The sequence below is a fragment of the Lissotriton helveticus genome, chromosome 4_1 (assembly GCF_964261635.1).
Source record: "Lissotriton helveticus chromosome 4_1, aLisHel1.1, whole genome shotgun sequence".
NCBI classification, from domain to species: Eukaryota; Metazoa; Chordata; class Amphibia; order Caudata; family Salamandridae; genus Lissotriton; species Lissotriton helveticus.
In genome coordinates, this window is record NC_136063.1 from 974,796,500 (window position 1) to 974,802,946 (window position 6,447).

Below are 6,447 nucleotides of genomic sequence, written 5' to 3' on the forward strand. Positions count from 1 at the left end.
GGTGGGGTTGGAGGGTGGGGTTGGAGGGTGGGGTTGGAGTTGGAGTTGGAGGGTAGAGATGGAGGGAGAGCAAGGAGTAACAGAAAGAGCGTGGGTGCGAGAGCAAGAAAGAGACATAGAGAGAGGGGTAGTGATGTGGTGGTGTCCCCGAGTGATGTGGTGGTGTCCCCGAGTGATGTGGTGGTGTCCCCGAGTGGTTTGTTGGTGTCCCTGAGTGATGTGGTGGTGTCCCTGAGTGATGGAGGGTGGAGTTGGAGGGTGGAGTTGGAGTTGGAGGGTGGAGTTGGAGGGTGGAGTTAGAGGGTGGAGTTAGAGGGTGGAGTTAGAGGGTGGAGTTAGAGGGTGGAGTTAGAGGGTGGAGTTAGAGGGTGGAGTTAGAGGGTGGAGTTAGAGGGTGGAGTTAGAGGGTGGAGTTGGAGGGTGGAGTTGGAGGGTGGAGTTGGAGGGTGGAGTTGGAGGGTGGAGTTGGAGGGTGGAGTTGGAGGGTGGGGGTTGGAGGGTGGGGGTTGGAGGGTGGGGGTTGGAGTTAGAGGGTGGAGTTGGAGGGTGGAGTTGGAGGGTGGAGTTGGAGGGTAGAGTTGGAGGGTAGAGTTGGAGGGTGGGGTTGGAGGGTGGGGTTGGAGGGTGGGGTTGGAGGGTGGGGTTGGAGGGTGGGGTTGGAGGGTGGGGTTGGAGGGTGGGGTTGGAGGGTGGGGTTGGAGTTGGAGGGTAGAGATGGAGGGAGAGCAAGGAGTAACAGAAAGAGCGTGGGTGCGAGAGCAAGAAAGAGACATAGAGAGAGGGGTAGTGATGTGGTGGTGTCCCCGAGTGATGTGGTGGTGTCCCCGAGTGATGTGGTGGTGTCCCCGAGTGGTTTGTTGGTGTCCCTGAGTGATGTGGTGGTGTCCCTGAGTGATGGAGGGTGGAGTTGGAGGGTGGAGTTGGAGTTGGAGGGTGGAGTTGGAGGGTGGAGTTGGAGGGTGGAGTTGGAGGGTGGAGTTGGAGGGTGGAGTTGGAGGGTGGAGTTGGAGGGTGGAGTTGGAGGGTGGAGTTGGAGGGTGGAGTTGGAGGGTGGAGTTGGAGGGTGGAGTTGGAGGGTGGAGTTGGAGGGTGGAGTTGGAGGGTGGAGTTGGAGGGTGGAGTTGGAGGGTGGAGTTGGAGGGTGGAGTTGGAGGGTGGAGTTGGAGGGTGGAGTTGGAGGGTGGAGTTGGAGGGTGGAGTTGGAGGGTGGAGTTGGAGGGTGGGGGTTGGAGGGTGGGGGTTGGAGGGTGGGGGTTGGAGGGTGGGGGTTGGAGGGTGGGGGTTGGAGGGTGGGGGTTGGAGGGTGGGGGTTGGAGTTGGAGGGTGGAGTTGGAGGGTGGAGTTGGAGGGTGGAGTTGGAGGGTGGAGTTGGAGGGTGGAGTTGGAGGGTGGAGTTGGAGGGTGGAGTTGGAGGGTGGAGTTGGAGGGTGGGGGTTGGAGGGTGGGGGTTGGAGTTGGAGGGTGGAGTTGGAGTTGGAGGGTGGGGTTGGAGGGTGGAGTTGGAGTTGGAGGGTAGAGATGGAGGGAGAGCAAGGAGTAACAGAAAGAGCGTGGGTGCGAGAGCAAGAAAGAGACATAGAGAGAGGGGTAGTGATGTGGTGGTGTCCCCGAGTGATGTAGTGGTGTCCCTGAGTGATGTGGCAGTGTCCCTGAGTGGTGCCCCTTAGTGATGTGGTGGTGCCCCTGAGTGATTTGTTGGTGTCCCTGAGTGATTTGTTGGTGTCCCTGAGTGATTTGTTGGTGTCCCTGAGTGATGTGGTAGTGCCCCCGAGTGGTGCCCCTTAGTGATGTGGTGGTGCCCCTGAGTGATGTGGTGGTGCCCCTGAGTGATGTGGTGGTGCCCCTGAGTGATGTGGTGGTGCCCCTGAGTGATGTGGTGGTGTCCCTGAGTGATGTGGTGGTGTCCCTGAGTGATGTGGTGGTGTCCCTGAGTGATGGAGGGTGGAATTGGAAGGGTGGAGTTGGAGTTGGAGGGTGGAGTTGGAGTTGGAGGGTGGAGTTGGAGGGTGGAGTTGGAGGGTGGAGTTGGAGGGTGGAGTTGGAGGGTGGAGTTGGAGGGTGGAGTTGGAGGGTGGAGTTGGAGGGTGGAGTTGGAGGGTGGAGTTGGAGGGTGGAGTTGGAGGGTGGAGTTGGAGGGTGGAGTTGGAGGGTGGAGTTGGAGGGTGGAGTTTGGAGGGTGGAGTTTGGAGGGTGGAGTTTGGAGGGTGGAGTTTGGAGAGTGGAGTTTGGAGGGTGGAGTTGGAGGGTAGAGTTGGAGGGGGAGCAAGGAGTAACGGAAAGAGCGTGGGTGCGAGAGCAAGAAAGAGACATAGAGAGAAGGGGTAGGAGGAGAAAAAAAACAACACACGAGTGGTGCACAAGTAGAAAGTGAAAAAAATTGAGTTAAAAACACCTGGCCACTGCTTATATTTTTCAATATTCAGCATTGAAAGGGAAAGTAGGTTAGCGAGAGGGATGTTACAGGGAGAGTGAGGGAGAGCACGAGAATGAGAGAGAACTACAGGGGAGGAATGGAGATAAAGAGAGCAATGAGTAACAGAAAGAGCGTGGGTGCGAGAGCGAGAAAGAGACGTGAGGAGAGGAGCTTTTAGTGAGGGGCAAAAGGCCCGCTGGTGAGCTTTAGCTAATGCATGGCGAGTGTAGGGCTAAAAGAACAACATAGCGGGGAGAGCATTCCTTTGAAGTTTGATGCGGGGGAGCAAATGGTGAAGCACATGCACTGGCCATAATCCGCATTCCAAAGCCCTCTGGCATCAAAGGAAGGCTGAGAGGGAACGAGCATATGGGGTGTGAGGGATAACGAAAGTAAGAGGGGGAGCAGGAAGTGAGGACGAGCGCGCGCTGGCGAAAGCAGTCCAGATGCCAGCTTCGCGTTTGCATGCCTCACATGCACTGGCCATAAACCGCATTTTTAAAGCTCTTTGATAGACTTTCTTTTCCCCTTACTAAAATCTCGCCAGCAATGCCCAAGCGCATTGTCTGAGGCTAGATCTAAAAAGGGTCGTTTTTCACTGCGAAATCGAGTTGTGTCCACGTTGCGTTTTGCTACGTTTTCTGTCGCAGGCACTAGGCCGACCAACACAAGAGAGGTACCATTTTTCTAGAAAGACTTTGGGGAACGCTGGGTGGGTGGAAATTTGTGGATCCACGCATATTCCAGAACTTTCCACCACAGAAATGTGGGGAAAATGCAGGTTTTTTTGCCAATTTTTTAGGTTTACAAGGGATTCTGTGTAACAGAACCTGGAGGGAGGCAGTCAAGTCACCCCATCCTGGCGCTAGCTATAGAAACCCTGGCAGGGAAACTGAGGCAGCACCATAATCATCGGGCATTAATATTCCCAGCTCGGCAGGTATTAAATTCGCTGTATGCAGACAACATTACCCTATATGTACAGAAGCCCCAAGATAACCTAAATCCCATACTGAGGGAAACTACCAAATACGGGGCTATTCTGGAGTGTAAATTAATTTAAGTAAGTCGGCGGTGTTCCCCCTAACGGGAGAGACAGCCAGACACCAGCTCGATTACTCCCTGATGTGGGAGACAGAGACCTTCAAATATCTGGGGATTCACATAACCCAGGATAGAGACGAATTGATGCGGACCAACTATGGTGTAGCCATTGATAAAATCACAGACACAGTCTCTAAGTGGATAAAGTTGCCTCTGTCCATGGCGGGCAGGATATCCCTAATCAAGATGACAATCCTGCCATAGTTATTGTATTTATTCATCAACATACCCTATCACCTCGGGAGTTTTTTTTAATATGCTCAGAGTGCAGTTAGTTAGACTTATATGGGGGGGGGGGGAGGCACGGCTCAACTTGGCCACCCAAATGCTGCCGTACCACCAAGGTGGCTACGAGGTCCCCAATTTTGAGCAATACTACCATTGTGCGCAAGCACACTTCACTGTGTATTGGTTCCATCCACCCCCCTTTATGACCCACCTGGCAGTGGAGGATGGATATATGGCCCCGGTGCCCCCGGAGAATTATATCTTCACAGGGGTAAAGGGCAGTGAGAGGGATCCGTCAACAGTAGATTGCACGGTCGCAGCGTGGAGATGGATGGTCAGGAAATTAGACGCGCCAATGATGTATTCCCTGCGGATGAAATTGACTCGAAACCCTATCTTACAAATCACGAGTGAAGGGCTGTGTCGCGGGATGTTTTATAAATGAGCTATAGGCACCTGGGGAGATCTGTAGAAGAAGGGAATATTTCTTAACAAGGAACAATTCTTTGGGGAGGACACACCTACATTTATGGAAACTTTCCTGTCTCAGGCAGATTATGAAAGCCATCACCCCTGCATTTCCTAAGGAGCCAGACGCTTTCCCGCCGCTACACATAATGCTACAATCTGAGACACCCAGACATGTTAACTTATTTCTCACCTGTATAGGCAGGTCAGGCACAACCCCCCTCCCCAGACCCTGTGGGCCAGGACAGAATGAGATAAAGATCTAGAAACAAATCTAACTGATGAACAATGGGAGGCCTGCTGCATACAGACGGAGTCTGTCACCAGTAACAGCAGATTAAGACTGATACACTATAAGTTCCTTCATAGACTATACTATACGCCAGTTAAACTGCATAGGTTTCGCCTAAGAGTGGACAATAAGTGCGAACGCTGTGGGAGTGAGGGAGCGGATTTCATACACTTAGCGTGGTGTTGCCCGAGAGTCCTGAGCTATTGGAAACAAGTGTTTGCAGGGCTGTCTGACATATTAGGGGAACAGATAGAGCCGTCCCCTCTGCTAGCACTGCTGGGCCTACAAGATGGAGTACGTACTAAGCATGTTTGCTAGGTTTCCCTAGGTTTTTGTAGTAAGAGGGGTCCAGAACGGGAGAACAGATAAAAGGAATTGTCAAAGGATTCAAAGAAACCTGAATATTTTGGAGTACAATGTTGTTTATTCACAGAGTACTCAACCATCTATTTGGTGTACATTGCATGTAAAATATCCATTGATACAAACTTATGCCCAAAAAGAAGGAAGGGTGGGGTAGGGTGGAAGTGAGTGAAGTGAAAGAAAATGGTGTAGGAGAGGGAGCTTGGTGCAAGTCAAAAGTACATTATTTACAAAACAAAATAATTTGATGGCTTCCCACGGGAGCCAGACATGAGTACCACAACAGAGGGGTCTGGATAAGATCCCAGGAAGAACAGGGGATAAATTACACAGAGGATCATAAAAGGAGATCAAATTATTCATGACCGCAGCCAAAGTGTTAGTGAGCTGCACATAAGGTTTAATACACGCATAAAATAAGTGCAGAAACATATTTATATAACAAAATTGATAATGTCATTTGACCAGCACGTTCGACTTAAAACCACAGAATAACATAACCAGACTGCAAACAGATTACGTTACGGAGTTCCTAACAGAGATAAATTTGTAGGGAAAACTGCTTGTAATAGAAATTCAAACAACTAATAAATCAGGACCTCGGGTGACACTGAAGGCTCATGGACGGGCGCATCGAATAAGTGCAGGAACATACTGATATAACAAAAGTGATAATGTCATTAAATTTGAAACCATGGAATAAAATAATATTGCAAACAGATTTAATTACGGTGTTCCTAGCAGAGCAAAATTTGTAGGACAAAAACTCACTGCTTGTAATTGAACTTCAAACAACCAACATTTCAGGATCTTGGGTAATAATGTAGGCTCATGGAAGGGCGCTGTCGTCTGCGGGTAATAATAAAGGTCCTTGTTATCGGTGACAGCGGACAGAATTAAAAATCGTTGTCTACATGACCCTTTGCATAAACACCTAATTAAAAATTAATTAATTGAAAAATGGTAAGTGTACCTCCTAATAAATGAGGCCCCGGAAAAACACCTCAAAAGTGGGCCACGGGCTGGTTATGCCGCTGGTAGCTGAAATGTAAATATGGGATCTGTGTAAGTTAAAACCACTAACTTTAATGGGCTAGTTCAGGGGATTGCGGGTAGCGTGGTTACCTGGCGAAAGAGCAGATGTCACCCGGGAGTGCCGGGTTGGACGATACACCGTAGCGTGACCTCGGGTTTGTCAAATAATGTTGCCGCCGGGGACTGAAAAATAAACAAGGGGTCACATCCAAAGGAAGAACCTATCTTACAGCAAAAGGGGATTGTCACAGTGTAAGGGGCCACAAGGTTACCTGGCAAGATTGCTGATTGTATCAGAGAAACGGTCTGACGGCTCCTGAAGTTGCCTCGATGAGTGGCACCGAAAAGTGAAATTGTCAAAGAGTTAAATACGTGCTGCGAGGGAACGTATGACGTCATGGATGAAATAATGGAAAGACTCAGGAGCCGGGTCACAAAAATGGCAGTACAAGTTGGTTATCCAAAAATGGATTATCAGCCACCGAGCGAAAAGGGACGAGAAACTCATGTATTTATTGGGAAAAAAGGCGTATAATTCAACAGG

At 50.3% G+C, this 6,447-nt stretch overlaps 1 long non-coding RNA gene across 1 annotated transcript in view; it reads right to left on the reverse strand.

The window, feature by feature from the left end:
• Positions 1-6,240, reverse strand: part of LOC144827392 (uncharacterized) — an 86,721-nt gene extending 80,481 nt beyond the window's left edge. The window contains exons 1-4 of the long non-coding RNA XR_013610167.1: positions 6,176-6,240; positions 5,994-6,086; positions 5,842-5,909; positions 5,640-5,717 (exon numbers count right to left, since the gene is read on the reverse strand). This is a non-coding gene — a long non-coding RNA (uncharacterized LOC144827392). The remainder of the gene's footprint in view (positions 1-5,639; positions 5,718-5,841; positions 5,910-5,993; positions 6,087-6,175) is intronic.
• Between the last annotated feature and the right edge of the window lie 207 nt (positions 6,241-6,447).